Here is a 25,628-nt window from a genome sequence, read left to right as displayed (position 1 = left end):
ACGGACTTCCTTTCCAGGAATGGGGGGGGGTGTTGCAGGGCTCCCCGGCCTGAGTCGGGCGGTGGGGGTATGTGGTAAGGGGGGCGTGGAGTCTGCAGCGGGAGAGAGAGGTTGGAGACGAGCGGTGAGTAAGTGGGTCAAGTGTAAGATGACATTCACCTGTTTCTTGTTTCTAGTGATTGGCGTGGAGAGAACGTAAAAGCCACAGAGACAGACCGAGGACTCGGGGAAGACAACTGTGGCTGCGTTGCAGAGAACCACCAAAGTGCTGTGAACGTTTATTGGAAGTGCCGGAGAGCACGTGTGTTTTCTTTTTGAAAGTATTGAATAAATTACCCGAGCCTCAGTCACGCCGACTCCGACTTCTTCCTTCCTGCTCTCGAACTTTGTTACAGTAACACTTTATAATAGGCAACACATATTCACTATTAACTTTTCCCTCACTAAACTTCTAATTTGCTGCTTATTAATAGTTGGTAGGGTATTTGTTACGTTTAGGTTTAGGTTAGGTTTAAGGGATCTAAAATATGGTCACGCAGAATAAGGCATTAATATGTGGTTCATAAATAATAAGTAACAGCCAATATGCTAGTAATATGCATGCTAATAAGCAATTAGTTAATAGTGATAATAAGTCCTTAAAATAATGTGTGTTACTGAATGTGATATGGAGTGATGGGACAAAACAGGAAGCTTTTGGAAGTTTTTGTACATGAGGAATGGGACAATATTCCAGTAGAGAGGTGTCAGAAGTATGTAAGCACTCAGAGGCCAAATTTATTTGATGTTACAAAGGATAAAAGAATTTCTACAAAATATAACTTTTAATAATTGGGTATGTTTAAAGTCAATTTGATTTATTTTATCAACTTTACATCTTCAGGATCATTCAAATGTGTATTAATAATTTTCCATAATAGTTTACTGATAATTGTTTGATAAAAAATTTTGTTCATGGCAGCGGAATGAATGTCTTGGAAGTCAAGAGGGTTTAATAATTTTGATTGCATCTGTATATATTTGCATATACACAACTTTGTACAGGTTTGCCTGTTTGACCATTTTCAAAACAAGTAAATATATGCAGATGCAATCTCACTGCTCTCTCCAAATGAATTCGGACTGATTCTGTACTTCATCTGACTGCCTTTTATAGACTTATTAATATAATTTATTAACATCTTACATAAAACCAGCACTCGGCAAGTCCTCAGTTACTGTCTTGTACATTCACTCACTCATATTTTACCAATAAAACTTTAACATTGTACCAACCTTCAAGTAGGCTAACTTTGAACTGGCAGTTTGCAATTTCAGTTTGAAATCCTGATTCTCAGAGCCAGGTTTTAACATCCGCTGTAAATCCTGAAAGAGTTTGCGTGGGATTTACAATTGCTCACCAAATACTGTAAGAAAGTGTAATGCATTTGTCAGTGTCAGTCTGACACCAAACACAAATGGTAAGTGCCAAACACTAGCACTTATTACAAAACCTCTGCATCAAAGAGATTCTAAAGAGTTTATTATAGAAGAGTGTTATGAAGTCCGACATAGCTGCACCACCACAGCTCCCTGACAGACCCGCACAATTAACTTAAACTAAGTTAAACAAGAACGTAAACTTCAGGAAGGGGAATAGAGCCAAAATAATAAACAAATCTCACAAACTAACTACCGCATAAAAATCTTTCCTGCATAAAATAAAGAACAAAGAAACTAAATGATCTTACCTCCCAACTTACCTCAAAACAGGAGAAAACGGAAGAAAACAAAAGGCACCCTCCTCCCTACATAGGTCTCCTTTAAACATTTAGTTCAATGAACTTACACACCATTGATTCGTATGACATCGAATTTACAACATGCTTGTAACACAAAATTCAGAGTAAACCACCAAGCAGGGAGAAAGGAGAACTCATGGAGGAAACTTCCAAACAGGCTTAAATCACCTCCACAGAAACGCCGCCATGCAGCCTCTAACATCACCGTAACTCCATGCACCTGTGTGGCTCTAACAAGCACTGTTAGGAGAGCCAGAAGGGAGAAGAGAACCACAACAACAACAATAACAACAGAACATGTGCACAATCACAGCGCAAAAACAGTAACATAATCATTAAATATGTAAGGTTATTACATATAATATTAATACGTAATTTAAAGAAATAGTTTAATTTAGCTCTAAGGGAATCATTTATGATTTTATAGGGATTTGAACAGAATCAGTGTTACGCCGATTCACTGAACGAACCGTATGACAAACTCTGTACTGGATATTAAAATCCAAAATATAGTGAAAACACTATTAAATAGCACAGTAACGAAATCGACAGATTAAGGCATTAACTTGTGAGCAGAAAACACAAGATACTTCTCTTTTAAAATATAAATCAGATTTTATTTATATAAACCTAAGACATAAACTAATCTAACATATGAACACAAGCATTCACACATTCACACGTTGCAGAAAGAGAGAAAGTGAGGAAAGGATGAGTTTAAGAGAATGGAAATGTGAAATCCCAAGTTCACAGCAATATGTTCAATTGCATAGACCTGAACAACCATCAATCACTTATTTAACCCTCGCTTTGAGTTTCTCAATGAGGCTAACATTTATATTAACTGCACCTGATTCATTTAGAATTTGGAGGTGTAGCTTGCGTGCTTTGCCTTGTTAGGGGTTTCCTTTGTGTCGTCGTTGCAGACAGGGGGGGTTTCCCGAAGTGTCTGATTGGCTGGAAGTTCAGTAGTCTTTGAAGTGACGTCTTTTGGGCGTTGGCTGAGGATGCGGAGTTCTTTCTGGTTGAAGTTTGAAGTGGGTCGGAGCTGGACTTTGTAGCAAACTTACATTAGAACACGAAACTCCACGGAAAGAAAATAAACTAAAGTAAAAGAATAAAAAAAGGATGTAAGGAGACTAAGTTGTTTTCTTTCTCATTACGGCACGTGGGCCAGAGCACGCTCAAAGGGCAGCACGCGGTGAGAGGGACAAGGGTACGAGAGTCAGAGAGAGAGAGAGTAAAAAGTAAGAGAGAGAATTTTACGATGTCCTGAGTTTTTAAACTCAGCTTCTGGACCGTCCCATCTGAATGTCTTGACCAATTAGATACTGTCCTTGCTTGGGGTATTGCTTTGTTTCTCCACCCCCCTAATAAATCTGTTCAGTCAGAGGTCTGAACGTTACAGGCTCGTGCAAAGTATACCTTTTCAACATTGATTTTATAACAAGACTATGATACATTTGACAAAGAATTGACCGGAAGAAACATTTCAAGCATGAATTCTCAAACTCATAGATACTAAACATGCAATAGGTCTCTTTAAGGCTTGAGCCATTCAATACTTATTAAAAGCAAGACATATTGAGTTATTAAAACAAGGATATTCAAATGGGTTACATACACAATATGCAGTTATGCCTAGAAATTATTAGTTTCATTAAAATTGAAAATGAAAGTCTTTATGTGGTTCTATGGAGAACGAGGCATGTTCTTTAGACGAAGGAATGTTGGTTGGACTGTCTTCTATGTGGAGACACGCCCGAAAGAGTCTGTAGCTAATGATTTTCTATCACAGGTTTACATGTGAACATCAGTCTTGATTACTTGCAACAAATTTGACAGTCTCCTTCTTGAATTGGAATTATCAATAAGTGTTTCTTTTTCCTCAGTGTTGCAAGTTGTTTGGTGACAGAGGCTTGCTAGTTGGGATTTGCTTGCTCCAAACTAGATTTATGACGTCCTGTTCCTTAAGGCCTCTCTGCATTCCAGCTCCTCAGGTTTCAGTGTTCTGATGCATCTTAAAATTGTCTGATTCAGTCTCTGATATCCTACAAATAAAACCCATAACGTAACAAAGAGGATCAGCAGACTGAATTTGTTATGCACTTTGTAAAATACTGTAGATTCTTCAAGAGGGCAAACTTAAATGTTTCTATTTTGTGTGCCAGTTTCTGACAAGTCACTGTAAACCAGTGTTGTTTTTGACAACCATCTTAGATTTAGTCTTAGTCTTAGTCTTTTGGACTAAAATGCTTATTAGTTTTAGTCAAATTTTAGTCACTTCTATATGTGATAGTTTTAGTCCAGTTTTAGTCGACAAAAACTCAAAAAGGTTTTAGTCTAGTTTTAGTCAAAAAAAATAAAAAATAAGTAGTCTTTTAACAAATTAATTTAGGTCAATAAGTATTGGAGATTGCTGCTGGGCAGTGTCACACATAAGTTGTGAAAATAGCAGCAGATCTATAAGTTCAACACATTGTGAGCTTGCAGATCAGCTATTTTCACCAATAATTACAATAATAAAGGAATGGTTTTAGACATATAAGGTTTCCACCCAACTACAAATATCTCTGTATACAACGTACACGTCTTGTAAATGTTTACAGGTGAATACAAAACAATCAAATGTAGGTATACCATAAAAATACTCAAAATACTACCATGTTAAGAAAATAGAATGGTCTTAACTCTCACTCACTCTCTTAAGTCTCAAACAAGCAAAACAAAAATACATAGCTTATTAACTGACCCTGTACTAAAGCTTTCTGATCTTTCATTCTGAGCAGCAGCCAAATTATAATGTATCTGTACTGTGTGTGTGTGTGTGTGTGCGTGTGTGTGTGTGTGTGTGTGTGTGTGTAACTTTACTGTGAGCGCACAGGTCGTGGTTAGGGCTGCAGAGCGTCACTTGTGGCTTTTAGGCTGAAGCTAGCAGACTCTACGTATAACAATAACTCGACCTGTTTAACATATCAAGTTACACGCTGACAGAACATAGACACACAAAGAGATGACCACACCGTCACTGAATGTAAACATGGCTAAACATGCTGCTAAAGTAACACACACACAATGAACTGACGTTAGCGTAACAAAAGCTAACTTTAGCCTGAAGTTAGCAGCCCATTTGCGGCAGGAGTATGTGGAAAACTTACTAATTTATAAGCTTACTATGAAATTTATCACGAGCCGATTGTCGAGTAACATTGTAACGTTACTTAGGCTATACGATATGTTAACAGCACTTGTAACTTACCTTCGAAAAAATATCCTTGTGGTGAGCCTTCAGGTGCCGCTTAAGGTTGGTCGTATTTTTTCCGCCTACTTTGTGGCCACATTTGTCACCGTCTTCCTTCACAATACACTCTGTTTTATTATCTGCTGGGTTATATTTAAAATACACCCATATGTCGTCTCTACGTTTGCGACCACCAAGCCCCTGTGTTGAAACTGCCGCCATTGTGGTCCGTTGTCTGTGATGAGTGACAACAGTGTGACGTGTTGAGCACGTTGTGCGCTGCATGCCAGGTGATGGGCGTGACCAAACAAGGATAGAATGCAGCAACAGATACTTTTTAGGTTTTAATTGACACGCACAATAAGCAGAAATGTCATGCATTTTAAACGTCTGACAGACCACCCACTAACATTTTCGTCCATTCTCGTCTCGTCAACGAAAACTCACACAAGTCTCGTCATGTTTTAGTCATCAAAGAGCAGTGTTTATCTCGTCACCGTCTCGTTATCGTCATGAAAAAAAGTGGCGTCAACGAAATGATTTCGTCATCATCATCGTTGACGAAAACAACACTGCTGTAAACATTGGTATCCCCCAGGGTTATGTCTTGGCCACCCTACAGCATCTATACCTGTACTAGTGGCCATCACAACTCCAGCTCTCTTGACATCATGAAGTTTTCTCATGCCACAGTTATGTCAGGCTTGTTTACAGTCAGTGATGACAACTCAATACTGTGGTAAAACACTACTATATCCTGATAGGAAATTTAAAATAGCTCAGAAAATGGATTTGCCAGCAGGTAGTTCCTTTAAATAAATTTGTCACACGCTTTTTGGGAAGGTATAAGCAGATTTTCTGCTTTTATTATCAAATAATAAATTTGGAGTGTCTATTTACACTAAGCCCGCCTTGTTGGCAAAGGCTATTTACAATAACTCCTCCCACCAATGTGTGATTCGGATAGTCAACACTGAAAAAAGCTGCTCATTCAACATCAGTTTCAGTGACGTAGGTGGTAAGGTGGGTGCTTTTTGAGTTCAAACCCGCCTTTTGCTGAACGTTTTTCTCCCTTTTCAAATCTCATATCACATTGTAAAGGCATTTATTTTCAATAAAAATGAAGGAAATAATCAAAAAGTATAAGGTAGGGTTAGGGTAGGTGTAGGGAGGGCTTTATTGTCCCAATAAGGTGGCATCCATTTAATAGCCTATTATTATTGCATACTGTTTTGTAATGTACTACAATATTGAGGTGCAGATAATTGCCACTATTTGCAATAAGTAGTATAAATAGTAGAAAATCTTGCTATTTTAACAGTGTAAATAGAATCTATATGTCAGGCTTGTCTTGTGTTTTGTTCCACTTGTGCTCCCTTATGCCCTTATTTGGTCCTTCCTGTATCCTGTCCCAATTCTTATTTTATTGGAACTTAGTTCCAATTATGTTCATTTGTTCCAGCTGTGTTTTAGTAATTACCTAGTGTTCTTAAACCCTGTGTTTCCTTGTCTTGGTTGTCCAGCATTGTACGTCAAACCCCCTTGCTACGTGTGTGTTTCCTGCTTGTTGCCTGTGTGACTTTATTTGGATGAATAAAGACAGTTGAATGTGAATCTCCTTTGTCTCCGCACTCTTTCGTCTCCAACACAGTAGCAGAGCGTGACAGAATACCGGGCCAAACTCAAAGTGAGCGGTGCCTTTTCCCCGTATTTTTTTTCTGTTTTTTTAAGTCTTTTGTTTTCCTTGTTTTCTCCCGCAGCATGGAAGCCGCTCGGTTCTCCGCCTTAGCCCGCCGAGATCTCCCCTTCTTCGATTACGCAGGGACGATGCCACCATCAACACTCTGTTCTGGCTCGGGGCAACTACCATCGCTCCGTGGACCTCCCAAACACCACCAGACTAAGTTGGAGGGAAGGTGTCTTCCAGGGAGTGTCTAGGCCCGAGCCAGAACCTGCCCGCCTTCAGTCCCGCCTACAGTTCGTCAGTCAAGTCTGTCAGCCGTTCGTCAGTCATGTCCACTGGCTGCTCGTCAGTCAAACTCGCCGCTGTTCGCAGTGACGTCAAGCCCGCCACCGTCCGCAGCTCACTCAAGCCTGCCGACCGATGCGAAGCCAAGTTCGCTGGCTGTTCCAAAGTCAAGTTCGTGGGCCGCCACTTGCTCAAGCCCACTGGTTGTGGCTGACCCAAGCCCTCTTGCCGCTCATCAGTCAAGTTCGCCGGACTTTCATCTGTCCAGCCCACCGGCTGCGGCTAACCCAAGCCAGCCGGTCGCTCGTCAGTCAAGTTGGCTGCTACGAAGTCAAACCTGCGCTCACACCTCACCCTGTGCCAGTGCCTGCTCCTCGAAATCGTGCTTCAGTGTCTGCTCTAGCAAACAGACCGGAGTCAAGAAGAAGAAAAAGATGTTTTATTTATATAGCGTTTCCATTGCTCAAGGTCACTTTACATAGTGCTATACAAAACATTACCCAAAAGACAATACAAACATATAGGCCAAATAAAGCCCCATTATCCAAAATGCAAATTAAACAGATACGTTTTTAGCTGAGTCTCGAAGGTAGACAAAGAAGATAAGTTATGAAGTGTAAGGGGTAGAGAATTCCATCATTTCGAGCATTGACACTGAATGATCTACCACATAGAGTGGACAGCCGATAATGAGGAATGAACAAAAGATCAAGCTCAGATGATCTGAGGGACCGGAGTGGAGAGTAGGAGTACAGTAGGTTAGACAGATATCGAGGCGCAAGAAGATACGAGATGCCACAGGTAGCCAGTGAAGATCATGCAGCAGAGGAGTAATATGAGCAGAACGCCTGGTGGAGGTAAGAAGTCGTGCTGCTGAGTTTTTAACATACTGTAACCTTGCAATAAATTTTTTAGGCAGACCAAGAAATAGAGCATTACAATAATCCAGACGTGATGTGATTAATGCATGAATTAAGATTTCAGCATCAGCTAGAGTCAGAGTAGATCAAAGATGTGTAATATTACGAAGATGGAAAATAGAGGTTTTAACAACAGAAGAAATGTGAGAGGCAAAAGATAGAGATGAATCAAATAAGACACCAAGATTACGGACAGATGAAGAAGGCTTAACATGAACCCCGTCAATTTCAAAGGACAGGTCCATCCTTTTGACTGAGGTAGCAGAGCCAATCATCAAAATTTCAGTTTTGTTATTATTTAGCTTAAGGAAATTCAAGGACAACCAATGCTTGATATCCCTGATGCATGCAATAAGTGAGTCGGGCAGTGATAACCGATCAGAGCTGGTGGATAGGTAAATTTTAATGTCATCAGCATAGCAATGAAATTGAAGTCCATGCTTGCGTATGATGTCACCAAGTGGATATATGTAAATGATAAACAGAAGTGGTCCAAGAACTGAACCTTGAGGAACACCTTGTGGAACTGGAGTAGTGGCAGATTTATACCCTTGTATAAATACGCAGTGGATAAGACACATGCCTTTGGTGTGAGAGACCCGGGTTCGAATCCACTGTGAGACACCAATGTGTCCCTGAGCAAGACACTTAACCCCTAGTTGCTCCAGAGGCATGCGACCTCTGACATATATAGCAATTGTAAGTCGCTTTGGATAAAAGTGTCAGCTAAATGAATAAATGTAAATGTAATGTAGGAAATGAGCCAGGAAAAAGCTGAGCCAGCGATACCGATATCAGAGAGACGAGAGATGAGTATTTAATGGCAGACTGTGTCAAATGCAGCGCTTAGATTCCATGGACAGAAGAATGTCATTAACCACACAAAGAAGAGCAGTTTCAGTGCTATGTGATGAATTAAATCCTGACTGAAAAGGTTCAAAAAGGCCATTAGCATTTAAGTAAGATCTTAATTGTGAAGCTAAACTTCACAACTTTTTCAAGAATTTTACTTAAGAATGGTACATTTGAGATTGGCCTATAATTGTTCATGTCTAGATGGTCAAGAACCGTTTTTTTAAGTATGGGAGTCACCGCAGTCATTTTTAGTTCTGCTAGAACAATTGCAGATGCTAAACTACAGTTAATCATATGTGTTATGAAAGGTTCAACCTCATGAACACACATCTTAAGCAAAATAGTAGGTGTAGATCTCTTGTGGCAGCAGAAGTAGTGAGAGTAAAAGCAAAAAGAGAGTATGTTGGGTGAGCCGAGTCAGCTGACATCAAATGAATATTTGAGTCAGTTGTATGAGGGGTGTCTTTGGAAATGGATTCAGTGATTGACTTCAATTTGTCTGAAAAGTAATGAGAAAAGTTATTCACAAGCTCCTCAGAGCCAGACATAATGTTGTGGAGGATTAATGAGTTTGTTGACCATAGCAAACAGAGATTTGGGCCTGCACATGGAATTCTTAATAATAGAAGAGACATATGAGGATCTTGCAGCATTGATGGCTGTACGGTAATTGAGCAAATGTTCTTTCAAAGCCGAAGACTGCACACTGGGTTCAGTTTTCCTATACAGTCTTTCCAAGCGTCGTCCCATAGCTTTCATTGCTTTCAGTGCAGGAGTGAACCAGGCTGAAACATGAGATGGAACCAATCTAGTTTTAACAGGAGCATGTTTCTCAAGTATGTGGGAAATGGTATTATTATAGATGCTGCATATTTCTGATGGACAGTTGGATAATAAACAATCAGACAAGGTAGAAACCCTTATTGAATCAGAAAAAGCAGATGGACACAGAACAGATTTTACGATAAGTGAGCATTTTTTTCACAGGCGATGTAGAAATTGGAAAACTAAAACTAAAGTTTAGTAGTTTGTGATCTGAAAAAGCAAAAATCAGTTCTACTAACAGGAATATTATTTAAACCAGATGTACATATATGATCCAATATATGACCCCTGGAGTGAGTAGCAAAAGTTACATGTTGAGTTAGACTGAAACAGTCTAGAACAAACATCAATTCCTTGTATTGTACAGTGTTTTCATGTATATTTAAATCACAGAGAAGAAGTACAGATGAATAACTAGCATAGACAAGTGTAAGTAACTCACTAATCTCAGAGAAAAAATCTGAATGAAGTTTTGGAGGTCGATAAATTAAGATTACAGCCATTGCTGTTTTGCCAGTCATTTTCAATGCAAGATATTTAAAAGATGCAACGTCATGGAACTCGATCTTAGATATGTGACGGCCTGAGTGGTGGACGCACAAGAGTGGTAATGTGGATGTATCCTCTCACACACAGCACACGTATCCACCTGCATGTATTCGCGCATACACTCATATCTATATGAAGGATATGTTCAGTCGTTTAAGATGAACTTTTATTTAAATTTCCTTTGTCATTTGTATTCATTTTGGGTTTAGTTTAATAACCACATGAAACACAATATTCATTAGTTCTTTATTGTTAGGTTTTCATAGGTTTACATTGAATCCATTTTATATACATCGTTGCTGATTTGGAGTGCACACAAATTAGTTGCGTTGTCTCTGTTACTCACATTTGTGTCTATTTTGAGTTTAAATTTACCGGAGATGTGTGACGATCTTCAGACATGGTCCGCTGCAGCCGTATCCTGACGTGACGAAATTTGGAGTCTGGGCAGGAACAGAGAATTTAAGCATTAGTGGTTCTGCCCGGACATACCATTTACTGAGGTTACCAGGGGAAGGAGAGAAAGATTATTTCTTTATCAATTGATTTATTTAGATGTACATTTATGATATAATTAGATTTAGTTTTTCTTTATCTTGATTTAAGGTGTTTCTCTGTTTGCTTTAATTTTGATTTATTTAATGTTATATGTTGAATGTAAAGTTTGTTGCTTTCCCTCTTAATTTGTAATGGGCCCATCTTTTCCTTTATAAGCTGTTGCTTTGTTCATTTGTGAGGTCAGTTTTTAGTTTGGTTGGTTTCCGTTTGAGTGGTTTGACTTAATTTCCTTTTTTGTTTGTTGGTTTCTTTTGTTGCGTGATTTATGAGTTTGTAAAGTTATTTGTTTGCTTGGGTTCAAATAAAGACCCATTTTCTAGTGGAAAGCTTGTGTTCCTTATTCCTGACTTCTCAGTCCCTCACAATATGTATCATATATATACTCTCGATATGTAACATACTCTAGATATGTAACATATACATACTCTCACGACAAACTACAGCCAACCCTCCACCTCTACGATGGAGACGAGGTTGAGATAAATAGATGTACGCAGATGGTGTTATAAGGTTTGGATGAAAAAAGTCATTAGGCGCCTGGCAGGTTTCCGTCAAAAGTAGCATGTCCAGGTTTGCGTCAATGATAATGTAATTTAGCACGGATGCCTTATCCATTAAAGAGCGAATGTTCAATAACGCACATCGCATATCTGAAGATGCAACATTGCAGTTCCCAAGGACGGGATCAACGCGTAATGGTCTCAGAATTCCAGAATTGATTACACGATGTCACAGATCAGCCAGGCTCTCCTCTCTGCCAATCACAACGTTCCGCATCACCCGAGTTCTGATCACGCTCACCTGCACCTCATCACCGCAGCAATCAATCCCAGTATTTAAGCACACTCTCCATTCACTCCAGCGTCCGATCTCATAAACAACGAAGTGGACTTCTCTTCAGACATCGTCTCGTTGAGTATATTCTTATGAAACTTACCCTCTGCTACTTACCTCCTGTGTCTTCCTCCTGTGTCTTCCTCCTGTGTCTTCCTCCTGTGTCTTCCTCCTGTGTCTTCCTCCTGTGTCTTCCTCCTGTGTCTTCCTCCTGTGTGTTCCTCTCCTACCAGATTGGGCGTCTCCGTGATCAGTGTGCTCCAGGAATCTCCCCCGTTCTGTCCAAACTCTATATCTGTGGATGAAGAGAACAGGCTCATTAGACCACTCACCACTATCAAGCGACGACTTCAGTATTCTTCCACTCACCTCCAGTCACCACTGCAATGCCTTAGTTACTCACCTGTTCAATAAACACTAACTCTCTTTTATTACCATCTGTGTCCGGGAGCTTATGTTACACACGAGTCCAGCAGAAGAATATCCAAAGACGTATCAACAAATAAACAAACAAACAGACAGATACCAGCATGAAGCGGCAGCACAAACGCGCCAGCGTTCTCACACCGGAAGTGACATTGACTGACAGGATAGCAATGCCTGGCAAACACCCACAACATTGCAATGTCATGTCCCCAGAAGTATTGTCCACAGGAACTATTCTTGTCAGTCTTGTTGGTCATGTCTTGTCTGTTGGGGTTCCTGAGAAATGGACTGCTTCTATTATCATGGGAGGCCATTCCCATGCCACTTGTTTGTCTGGTTGCCTCGATGGAAGCAGTTCCTAAGTGCACCCCTGAAAAGGTCCTTGTCACCCCGTTCAGCCCAAGGGGGGCTGTGGGTCTCATATTTGGCCTGGAGGAGGCCTCAGATTCCGAGCCTAGCCCAGTTATGGCTCCTGTTCCTGTGGATAGCCCTGAGAGGGCTCTTGTTCCTGAATTTAGCCCACGTAGGGCTCATGATCCCGAGTTAAGCTCAAGGAGGGCTCCTGATTCCTCATTTTGCCCAGGGAGGGTTCCAGACCCTGAGTCCAGCCCCATAAGTTTCCACAAGGATTTTTTGGGAGGTAGTAGGGCTCTGGCTGTAGTGGTCGAGCCGAGGGATGAGGCCAAGGCCACGGAGGCTGATCCGACATGGCCTCTCAAGTCTCCTGACCCGCCATGGCCTCCTGAGCTCCCTGCACCACCATGGCCTGGCCTCCTGAGTTCCATGACCCGAACTGCCTGATCCGCCATGGGGCCCAGAACGGGCACCGCTCTGGAGGTCTGCCATCTCGTGGGATGAGACCACAGTAGCAGAGCGTGACACTATAGCTATTTGCACGTAGTGTAAATAGCGTATCGTTAAAAGTACTGGTATTTTCACTTGGTGTAAATAGAATCCATTGCTATTTGCACTTAGTGTAAATAGGATCTATCTTTAAGAAAATATGCTATTTGCACTTAGTAGTAGCCATTGGACTTACATGGTAAGTACATTTTGTTTTCACTAACAGATTTGTGAACAATATTTGAGCGAAATAGGCCTTTTGTGTACATAGAAAAAGTCTTAGGTCTTTGAGTTCAGCTCATGAAAAATGGGGGCAAAAACAAAAGTGTTGCATTTATAATTTTGTTCAGTGTATATATATATACAGTGGTGTGAAAAAGTGTTGGCCCCCTTCCAGATTTGTTTGCATGTTTGTCACACTTTAATGTTTCAGATCATCAAACTAATTTAAATATTAATCAAAGATAACACAAGTAAAGACAATATGCAGTATAAATGTATTTATATATAATAAATATATATATATATATATATATATATATATATATATATATATATATATATATATAAAATCTACACTGAGACATTTTTAGTCCCCAAGATATTGGTTTCAGTAAAAACAGTTATGTTAAAATAAAATATTAATCTCTCACACAAAAATATAAAATTTTATTTTAAATGACAAAAGCATTTCAATTAAGATATACATCATTAAATTAAAAATGTCCGGCTGTGTTTAATGGGTACATTTGTGTACCCTTTAAGCACACCCCTGTTCCTATTAAGCTCACATCATGTTTTATTAAAAAATATTATTTTAAGCAAATATTTTAAAGAATAATTGTAAAAATATATATTTTTGAAGGTGCAAAGTCAGTCACAAAAAAAAAATCAAGCAAAAAAGCATTCAAGTTGAACAGTTATATATTCATAGTGAAGTGTCATCTAAGCACATTGCAACATCTAGACTAGTCCACGTTCAGCTAAGTAGCACATTCAAAAATCAGATAAAACAAACCAATAAAACATTTTCTTCATGGGGATGAACACAGAAACTAGCCTCATTGTGAGACCTCTTTTTAAATGGATGTCAACTTATCTATCTCTTAAGGCTGGAATACACTACATGATTTTCGGCCCCAATTTTCGCCCCAAGTTGATGATAGTTGCCAAATATAAGAGCCAGTCTGCAGATTTGAGTTGACTGATTCCATAGAAAATCGATTAACTTAAATTAAAGTGACAACCATTAGTTAATATGTATGTCTGTTTATTAAATATTTACATAGATGTTCAATGTGGAAGAGCTTAAAAAGAGCACACTGAGCTTAATTGGAGCAGCAACTATTTTTTAATACATTTCATGTAATATTAATTAAAATGACAGGATTTTGCTAAATAAATAATCTAGGTCATGTATTAAGTTCATACATATTTTAATATGAACAACTATTATTAACAATATCTATAAAATTATACATTGTTGTTATTGATGTCACACTGAAGTTGTGTGATTTTCATAGTAGTGTACCCTTTAAGCTAACCTTAAAATAAAATTAAATCTTTAAAAATTACATCACTGTAAAACCACAGACCAGCAATAAACTGTCAATTTATAATATTATGGATGTAACATTATAAGCCAGTAATGCCTGTGAAGTAATATGCTAGCGTAGCACACAGTTTTATACAGCTAGTCAGCTAAGTGTGTTCTGTATCTGCGCTATGTTGCTAAAACTATCTTTTGGATCTAATGTAATTTATAAGAAAAAAAAAAAAATGGTGCCGATGATGGCAGCTATTGTGCGTTGCTCTTCAGTGTTTGTACTGTTTTTGTTTGTTTTTCCTGTTTTTTGTTTTTCAAATACGATCAGTTTTACCAGGGATGACCTGCTGAACATTCGGCAGAACACACCACAAAATCTTTTACCAGATTTAGATTTTTCGGACGTTTTGCTGGACATTGTAGTTGGCGGAGCCGTAGCTCTGGTCAAACGCTACAGGAGGTGCAGACGGGGGAAGCGAGCCGGCGCGCTCGTGAAGCTTCGTCAGCGCGGATTTAGAACGGCGTTCCCTAGCATCCATCTGCTCCCCGGGCAAACAAGAATTTTTCTAACTCTGCTGCCCTCTGTTTCACGGAAACCTGACTGAATGGCGACATACCGGACAGCGTGCTACATCTACCTAATTATCAGATCGCGACACAGAATCAACGGGGAAATCGCGAGGCGGCGGGACGTGCTTTTACATCAATGAGAGGTCGTGCATAGATGTAACTGTGCTAAAGAAAATGTGCTGTTCAGATCTAGAAACGCTCTTCATTAACTGCAAGCCGTTCTATTCGCCGCGGGAGTTCTGCTCGTTCATTCTCGTGAGTGTCTACATTCCACCGCAAGCGCACATGAGCACAGCTTTACAGAAACTCACTGATCCAATTATTCCGTGGAAGTCGTGGCCTAATGGTCAGAGAGTCGGACTCGTAATCCAAAGGTTGCGGGTTCGAGTCTCGGGCCGGCAGGAATTGTAGGTGGGGGGAGTGAATGTCCAGCGCTCTCTCCACCCTCAATACCACGACTGAGGTGCCCTTGAGCAAGGCACCGAACCCCCAACTGCTCCCCGGGCGCCGCAGCATAAATGGCTGCCCACTGCTCCGGGTGTGTGTTCACGGTATGTGTGTGTGTTCACTGCTGTGTGTGTGCACGTTGGATGGGTTAAATGCAGAGCACGAATTCCGAGTATGGGTCACCATACTTGGCTGAATGTCACTTCACTAAAATCACTAAAAATTCACTAAATCTGATCACAGAGAGTGAGCAACAACACCCGGACTCTGTTTTAATCATTCTCGGGGACTTTAATAAAGCAAATCTCTCCCGCCAACTGCCAAAATACAGACAGCACATCACATGTCCCACCAGAGACAGTAATATATTGGATCACTGTTACACAACAATAAAGGACTCATATCACTCGGTTCCACGAGCAGCTTTAGGACTCTCTGATCACTGTTTGGTTCATCTTATTCCGTCATACAGGCAGAAACTTAAGTCTGCAAAGCCTATTAAGATCTGTTAAAAGATGGACTAACGAAACAGAGCGGGATCTACAAGCCTGTTTCGACCTCACTGATTGGACTGTTTTTGAAGCCGCTGCCACCGATCTGGACGAGCTCACAGAGACTGTAACATCTTATATCAGTTTCTGTGAGGATATGTGCATTCCTAACAGGACTCATCTAATCTACAACAATGACAAACCATGGTTCACTGCCAAACTCAGACAGCTCCGTCAGGCCAAAGAAGATGCTTACAGAAAGGGGGATATAGTCTTGTACAAACAGGCCAAATACACACTGAAAAAGGAGATCAGAGCGGCAAAGAGGAATTATTCTGCTCAGGAAAAAATTATCTTCCAGTGATCCTGCTTCAGTGTGGATAGGCATGAAGGACATCACCAGTTACAAGCAGTGTTGGGGAAAGTTACTTTTAAAAGTAATGCATTACAATATTGCGTTACTCCCCAAAAAAGTAACTAATTACGTTACTTAGCTACTTTTTAAGGAAAGTAATGCGTTACGTTACTTTTGCGTTACTTTTAAAATATGAGCAGGGCTTGATTGTTTTTAATACAAGAAATTACATTAATACAAATGTAAAAGCCCTGTATCTTGTGAAGGAAAAGTAAATTCACGTCTGTAAAGTAAGACTCAGGATAAGAAGGTTCAACACTCTTTGGCAATAAAAAACAATGAAGTACAATTGTTAGTTTATCTAAAGTCATTTTTGCTTATTAGTATGGTTGAACTGGATCATCAAAGGTCAGCAGCAAAGACATTGGCTAATAAAATGGGATTAGATACATTTGTGTTAACATATTTAATTATTGCAAGTTTGCGTCATATTCTGAGTTTTTCATTTTGATGAATACTAAATCTGTTTTTTGCAAGTGGGATGAATTCATGCACATTCACATTTAGATCTATAGTAACAGCATGCTCACACAGCGCACTGTCAGTCAATAAATGGGGAAAAAGTAACTGGCGTTACTTTTTTGAAAAAGTAACTCAGATATTTTCTTGTAAATTAAAAAGTAATGCGTTACTTTACTAGTTACTTGAAAAAAGTAATATTATTACGTAACGTAACGTAAGTGTTACCCCCAACACTGGTTACAAGACACCATCCCCCAAGACTCTGGAGAATCAACACCTGGCAGACAACTTGAAAGACTTTTATTGTCATTTTGAAAGATCACCCCACACCCACCCTGAACACCTCTCCACACAACCATTCACACCTCCAGCAACCCTTCTCTCCCCCACACCTACGATTCAAATCAGCGAAGAAGATGTGAGCCAGGTCTTCCGGAAGAACAACAGAAGGAAAGCACCAGGCCCAGACGGTGTGTCACCAGCTTGCCTAAAAACCTGTGCTGATCAGCTGGCCCCCATCTTCACACAGATCTTCAACAGATCACTGGAGCTGTGCGAAGTCCCCTCATGCTTCAAACGCTCCACCATCATCCCCGTCCCAAAGAAACCCAAAATTACTGGACTTAATGACTATAGACCTGTGGCCCTAACGTCTGTAGCCATGAAATCATTTGAAAGACTGGTTTTGGCTTATCTGAAGGACATCACTGGACCCTTACTGGACCCCCTGCAGTTTGCCTATAGAGCAAACAGGTCTGTGGATGATGCAGTCAACATAGGACTGCACTTCATCCTGCAGCATCTGGACAGACCAGGGACTTATGTGAGGATCCTGTTTGTTGAATGCAGCTCTGCTTTTAACACCATCATCACGGAAACCCTTCAAAATAAACTAACCCGGCTCTTCGTCCCCACCTCCGTCTGCCAGTGGATCAACAGCTTCCTGACAGACAGACAGCAGCTAGTAAAGCTTGGTAAATTCACATCCAGCACTTGTACCATCAGCACTGGAGCTCCTCAGAGCTGCGTTCTCTCCCCACTGCTCTTCTCCCTCTACACCAACGACTGCACCTCTAAAGACCCCTCTGTCAAGCTCCTGAAGTTCGCAGACGACACCACACTGATCGGCCTCATCCAGGAGGGTGACGAGTCTGCTTACAGACAGGAGGTTAAGGAGCTGGCTGTCTGCTGCAGTCTTAACAACCTGGAGCTTAACAAGCTCAAAACTGTGGAGATGATAGTGGACTTCAGGAGAAACCCCCCTGCTCTCCCCCCACTCACCATCATGAACAGCACCGTGACTGCTGTGGAGTCATTCAGGTTCCTGAGCATCACCATCACCCAGGACCTGAAGTGGGATATTCACATAGACTCCATTGTCAGGAAGGCCCAGCAGAGGCTGTACTTTCTTCGCCAGCTGAAGAAGTTCAACCTGCCACAGGAGCTGCTGAAACAGTTCTACTCTGCCATCATTGAATCCATCCTCTGCACTTCTATAACTGTCTGGTTCAGCTCAGCTACCAAATCTGACCTCAGAAGACTACGGAGGGTAGTCCGGACTGCTGAGCGAATCATTGGTACAACCCTCCCCACTCTCCAAGAACTCTACTTATCCAGAGTGAACAAAAGGGCTGTTAAAATCACTCTGGACCCCTCACACCCAGCACGCTCCCTCTTTGAACTGTTACCGTCTGGTCGACGCTACAGAGCTCTGTGCACCAGAACGGCCAGACATAGGAACAGTTTCTTCCCTCAGGCAATCCATCTCATGAACACTCAACAATAAACGTGGAACACACAACTATAATACACTATCCATTCACCACACTCACTAATTTTATCTTTATTTTCTCATTTCTAATTTGCACATACTTGACCTGTACATACATAGTTGTCTATATTATATATTGTGTTTCTACTGCTTTGTACATTGCCTTTTGGTTAATTGTTGTTATTCTTTTATTATCTTGTGTCCTGTCCTGTTGCTGTCTTTCTGCACTGTGGAGCTTCTGTCACTACATCAAATTCCTTGTATGTGTAAACATACTTGGCCAATAAAGCTCATTCTGATTCTGATTCTAATTATTTCCCACATCCAAGTTCCAGGTTGTAATATGCAAAAGTTTTCACCCCCGGCTCTTAATGCATCGTGTTTCCTTCAGGAACATCAGTGAATGTTTGAACCTTTTTTAATTGTTGTGTTTGAGTCCCTCAATCATCCTCAGTGTGAAAAGGTGGATCTCAAAATCATACAGTTACTGCTGGAAAGGGTTCAAATATGCAAAAGATGCTGGAAAACTGAAGATTCTGCAGGACCTGGAGGATTTTTCTGAAGAACAGTGCTCAGTTTAACTGTTCAGAACAAACAAGGGACTCATGAACAACCATCACAAAACAAAAAAACAGTCGTAGATCATCCAGGTAACCACACACAGTATTAAGAACCATGGGTTCCCAAACTTTTGAATGTGGTTATTTTAATAATTTCAGCTATTTTTTTGTCTTGTGGACTATATGTAAACATCTTTTATGGAAAATATCTTACTCAGGACAGTACTAAATAAAAAATAACATGCATTTTGTATGATCTCTCTTATTTTGGTAAAATTATCCACATTTTCACAGATTCTGCAAGGGGTTCCCAAACTTTCGATCCCCACTGTATATATATATATATATATATATATATATATATATGTGTGTGTGTATATATATATATATATATATATATATATATATATATATATATATATATATATATATATATATAATTTTTTATATGCTGCTTTGTGCATTAAACAATTCAAAATTCTGGTTGTAAATTAAATAAAAATGAATGTGAAAATGCAAAGCAAAAACCTGTGAGCACTGCTGCAAATTATATAAATGTGTCTGGGTGATGGCTGCATAACGTATGTGAATGTATGAGGACACTGGGCGGGTCAGAAAACTAGCTTTGTGGAAAGACTGAAGACACCCAAGAGGCCTGTATGAGTCACTTTGATTATATGCACTTTGATAGTGACCAAGATAAATGTGTGCACAAAGATAATTTCAGTTTTTTAATGAGTAGTGTTTAAAAAGTCAGTATTATTATTGTTTATATTTCAAAATATTACATTTCAAAAACTAAAGCACAATTTATGCAAATCATGTGGCTTACTGAGGAAAGCAGAGCCAGACAGATGATAAAATTGGCAAAATTAAAGAATGAATAAATTAATATAATAAATTACTGTAGATTTTGGAGGAAACTGCACTGAAACTAAATTTAGTGTAGAATCAGTTTTCACTGATTGATAGAGACAAATAATTGGCAAATAACATTTAATCAAACATGAAAATGTTTTATTTACAACTTCAAAAATGTATGAACTCAAGACATAGGGCCAGTTTTACTAATCAGGGCAAATTAGCACGAGAGCGCAATTCCAAAACAGTGCCGATGGGAGGGGAAATTTCTGCGGGGGATTTACTAACAATGCGCAAATTAAAGAACACAGATGGAACTATTCATTTACATATCGACCAACACAATATACCAACCGCAGTGCAAATTAGTCGTAAATAAAGAAATAAAGAAGCCACAGTACATTGAAAAGAACCGAAGGCCAAAAATGAAGGTTTGCTAGAAGTTTTGATAGACCTGGTATTCCAAGTTGTCTTTTATTTCCTGAAGCAAATTAAAAATAAATGATATGTTCGGATAATGTGTTCTTCTGCCATTCAAAATAAATTAACACGTGTGGGAAAAAAAACCTCCATTCTACCATGCTCTCTCTGTTGTGCTTCCTCCATAGCAACAATAATTGCAGCCATTTCAAGTCCAAAATAGTTTAAGACATGCTTTTTTGGGGCGTTAAATAATGGCGAAAATGCCAGTAATTTGATGAGCGCAAACGTTAATAAAACGCATTGCTTGATTCATTTGAATACTCTCATCCCATAACTTTTGCATCTGAAAGGGAAACTCCTAAAATGCATATACAATAAGGTCAGGTGCAAAAATAACTGTCAACACCTTTTCAGCGTTAATTCTTCACTGCGCAACTTTAGTAAACCCTGACAGTACAATTTAACGCCAAAAGACGGTTTGTGCTGGCGCAAGCTGTTAGTAAATCTGGACCTATAAGAATATAGAAGGCTCTTACCAGAATATGCTATAAACTGAATAGAAATATGCTCAAAATTACACACAACTCCTTTACAACTTGATAGCAATGCCCTGACAGCCATTGTTGAATCAATAGTAAGTTTACAGGCAGATCTGAGAGCCAAATATAGCTACACCACACAACTGTCCCTAATACAGCTGTGACAAGGCCAGGAAAAGCTGGAAGGGATGTGGGACTTTGCTACAATCTCTCAACCAAACCATATACCAGCACAGTTCCCAATGACTCAAAGACGTTTCCTCTAATTCACTGCAGAGGAAATGCAGAACAGCTTAACCTCTATAGACAGAGAGGCTTGCCAGGCAAACAGAGAGACAGTCAGTAAACAGGAACAGTAGGAGAGATTAGTCGAGCCCCCCTCCGCCGGGCGCTATCGCACATACGCACTGCCCCGAGAGCCTAATTAAGATGAGTGTAGTTTGCGCAACCAACCCCGACACAACAACAGACCCCTACAGTGATTTCTTCTATGGTATGCATCTCTATCAGTTTTAGTATTCCTGTTGTCTGTCTCACACATGCTATTTTCCCCATGTTTATTCCTCTCTTTTATATCTCACACTGTTATTGGTATTGTATAAATTTGTCAGCTGTAAAATTGCAAAGCAATAACACTGAAAATGCTACAGGACACCAAACAGACTGCAGTTAACAGAGCTATATATACTCTCATATATGTCTTTGTCATGTTTCCATGGTAATTTTAAGGCAAGATTTTAAAGGTAAAGACCTTTTTTGTCTACTTTCACTGTATGGAAAAAGGCAGTTGGGAAAAGTAAGAAAAAATAAATAAGGTAGAATATCAAACTGAGTATATGTATAAGTATATGGTTTTAAAGTATATGTAAGTAAATACACTCTCGGGCAAAAAAGGTACACAAGCTGTCACTGGGACAGTACCCCTTCAAAAGGTACTAACTATATTAATATGCAACTTTAAGGTACTAATATGCACTATTTAGGGTGTAGAATAGGTGAGCTGTGAACCTTTTGAAAATGTACTGCCATAGTGACAGCTTTTGTGACTTTTTTCTGTGATGTAATGACTTTTCATTTCAACCCTAAAGGTTTAGCCTGAGTAAATGGAATCCTCTAAAACTATTTGAAATGACATCAGAGTGATGTTGCAGTATAAAGCTTGTAGCTAGTGATGTTTCTGTGTGTTGTTCTGTTGGGAAAAAACGGCATGTTTACAAGGTGTCAAGCCGTGTTGGACAAGCAAGTCAACAAATGGAGAAAGCTAGCCCACCAGCTACTCTAGAGAAAAAATAAATAAATAAATTACAAAGCTAAGATAAATGCAAGCTTCATGGTACAAAAAAAGGTATAAAAGCTGACACTGGGGCAGTACTTTAAAAGGGACACATTTGTACATTATTTACCCCTAAAGGGTGCATATTAGTACGTTACAACCTAAATTGTACATATACAGTGGTGTGAAAAAGTGTTGGCCCCCTTCCTGATTTTTTATTTTTTTTTGCATGTTTGTCACACTTTAATGTTTCAGATCATCAAACAAATTTAAATATTAATCAAAGATAACACAAGTAAACACAACATGGAGTTTTTGAATGAAGTTTTTTATTATGAAGGGAAAATAAAATCCAAACACACATGGCCCTGTGTGAAAAAGTGCTTGCCCCCAACTGGTTGGGCCACCCTTAGCAGCAACAACTGCAATCAAGCCTGCATAAATGACTTGCAATGAATCTGTTACAGCGCTGTGGAGGAATTTTGGCCCACTCATCTTGGCAGAATTGTTGTAATTCAGCCACATTGGAGGGTTTTCGAGCATGAACCGCCTTTTTAGGGTCATGCCACAGCATCTCAATAGGATCAGGTCAGGACTTTGACTAGGCCACTCCAAAGTCTTCCTTTTGTTTTTCTTCAGCCATTCAGAGGTGGATTTGCTGGTGTGTTTTGGATCATTGTCCTGCTGCAGAACCCAAGTTCACTTCAGCTTGAGGTCATGAACAGATGGCCGGACATTGTCCTTCAGGATTTTTTGGTAGACAGCTGAATTCATGGTTTTCATGAATTCATGTCACAGCAAGTCTTCCAGGTCCTGAAGCAGCAAAACAGCCCCAGACCATCACACTACCACCACCGTATTTTACTGTTGGTATGATGATCTTTTTCCGAAATGCTGTGTTACTTTTACGCCAGATGTAATGGGACACACACCTTCTAAAAAGTTAAACTTTTGTCTCGTCAGTCCACAGAGTATTTTCCCAAAAGTCTTGTGGATCATCAAGATGTTATCTGGCAAAACTGAGATGAGCCTTTATGTTCTTTTTGCTCAGCATAGGTTTTCGTCTTGGAACTCTGCCATGCAGGCTATTTTTGCCCAGTCTCTTTCTTATGGTGGAGTCATGAACACTGACCTTAACTGAGGCAAGTGAGGCCTGCAGTTCTTTAGATGTTGTTGTGTGGTCTTTTGTGACCTCTTGGATGAGTCGTCGCTGCGTTCTTGGGGTAATGTTTCACACAGGACCATGTGGGTTTGGATTTTGTTTTCCCTTCATAATAAAAAACTTAATTTAAAAACTGCATGCTGTGTTTACTTGTGTTATCTTTGATTAATATTTAAATTTGTTTGATGATCTGAAACATTAAAGTGTGAAAAACATGCAAAACAATAAAAAAATCAGGAAGGGGGCCAACACTTTTTCACACCACTGTAGAACCTTTTAAAAGGGTTCCTACCAATTGTTAAACCCATTGTAAGTTTTGAACACTGGCTGGTTATGTACTTGCTCAAAAATTTATTTCGGATCGTTTTTAACCAAAAAAGTTACGGACTGCAGCTTTAACTGAACACTATTTGCCTCATTAAATAGGGGTAAACGTACCTATTAAGCTCACCAAAATCTACATTGAGACATTTTTATTGCACAAGATATTGGTTTCAGTACAAAAAGTTACGTTAAAATAAAATATTAATCTCTCACACAAAAATATTTAATTTTATTTTAAATGACAAAAGCATTAAGATGTATATTTTAAGATATACATCATTAAATTCAAAAAGTCTTGCTGTGCTTAATGGGTACATTTTTGTACCCTTTAAGCACACCCCTGTTCCCATTAAGCTCACATCATGTTTTATTAAATATTGTTTATTTTAAACAACCTTTTTAAATAATAATTGAAAAAATGTTTTTTTGAAGGTACAAAGTCAATCACAAAAAAAAACTGAACACCAAAATCATGCAACAAGGCACTCAATTTGATCAGTTATATATCCATAATGAAGTGTCATTTAAGCACATTGCAACATCTATAGTAGTCCATGTTCAGCTAAGTAACATATTCAAAAATAAAACAAACCAGTAAACATTTAATTCATGGGGATGAACACAGAAAGTAGCCTCATTATGAAGCCTCTTTTTAAATGGGTGTCAACTTGTCTATACACTCAAAAAAATAGTTAGGCCCAATTCTTAAGATTTATGTATTTCAATTGCATATAAAATTTCCATCCATTTTGATTGCATATTACTTAACTTAAAGAAACTAATAAACTTTGTGATGCAAATTTGCCAACCTTATGTAAATGAAACAAGTAATAAGTAACTTATGTAATAGTAACAATAAATACAATTTGTTTTAAATGCATAAGAAACATGTATATGTATTATTAGGTAATAAACCCAATGTACTTAAAATGCATCAGATTTACGTAATTTTTTATCATAAACCCAACATATTTAATATATTTAATCCTACTCCACCCAAACACACTGTGCTATAACAAAATCTAACTACAACACACACAAAAGAACAAGACCACCCGGTTACATTATATCAATTTATTAATGCTTCAAAGCATTTGTCTATATGAGCAAGCAAGACATACATCCACAGTGTTCATACACTTGTGTGCAACAACAAGAAACAAAAAGTGGCTTCGTGTTTACAAGCACATTAAGGTTAAACTCTAATTTCAAACATTTGACACAATCAACCATATTGCAGTAATAAATGCAAAAAAACTAAAAAAAAAAAACTAACAGAAAATATCAATTTTAACCATTTTTAACAGAGTACAGAAATAAGATCAGTTTCCTCAAGAACTGTGCAAATTTGAGGTGGACATATACATGAGGTAAATCGAAGATAACAGTACTGCTTACGTTGCACTAACATTTAAAAAAAATTGTGGCATGCAATAATTTAGAAAAATAAGATAATGGTCAGAAAATAATGCCATAAGGCTCAGGGTTGAGTGGCTCTGCACCACAACACTTTCCATGCATATTTAATTACATGTTAGGAGTACATGAATACGAAATGAACTTTCTGCATCTCCATTTGAAACTTTTAACACTTAAATGGATTCAAGTACAAAAATTTTACATCTCAAAAATGACATTATCATACTTAAGAGTTCTTTGGTCACAGCTTGTTTGTGTCCAGGATTTTCATCAAAAGTGCACTTGAGTTCCGTTGCGTAGCTTCAGTTAAGAACATAAATCAGTCCAAAAAGCACCAGACACCCAAGAGTGACATTGAAGAACTTCCACATCAACATCCGTAGGTTGGTCTCCAGGACCACCACCAGCACCCTCTGAATGAAAGATGTACATGCCCACTGTTGTCTGCAATTCCAGACTCTTTCAACAGTCCTGGAGGATAAACAAGGAGAATGAGTAGTGTTCCAATGCCAGTCACAGTGTCATATTCAGAAATTTTAAGGGGACATTGTTTACAAACACTGA

The sequence above is a fragment of the Barbus barbus genome, assembly GCF_936440315.1.
Source record: "Barbus barbus genome assembly, chromosome: 6".
Classification (NCBI taxonomy): Eukaryota; Metazoa; Chordata; class Actinopteri; order Cypriniformes; family Cyprinidae; genus Barbus; species Barbus barbus.
Note: the sequence above shows the minus strand (reverse complement) of the source record.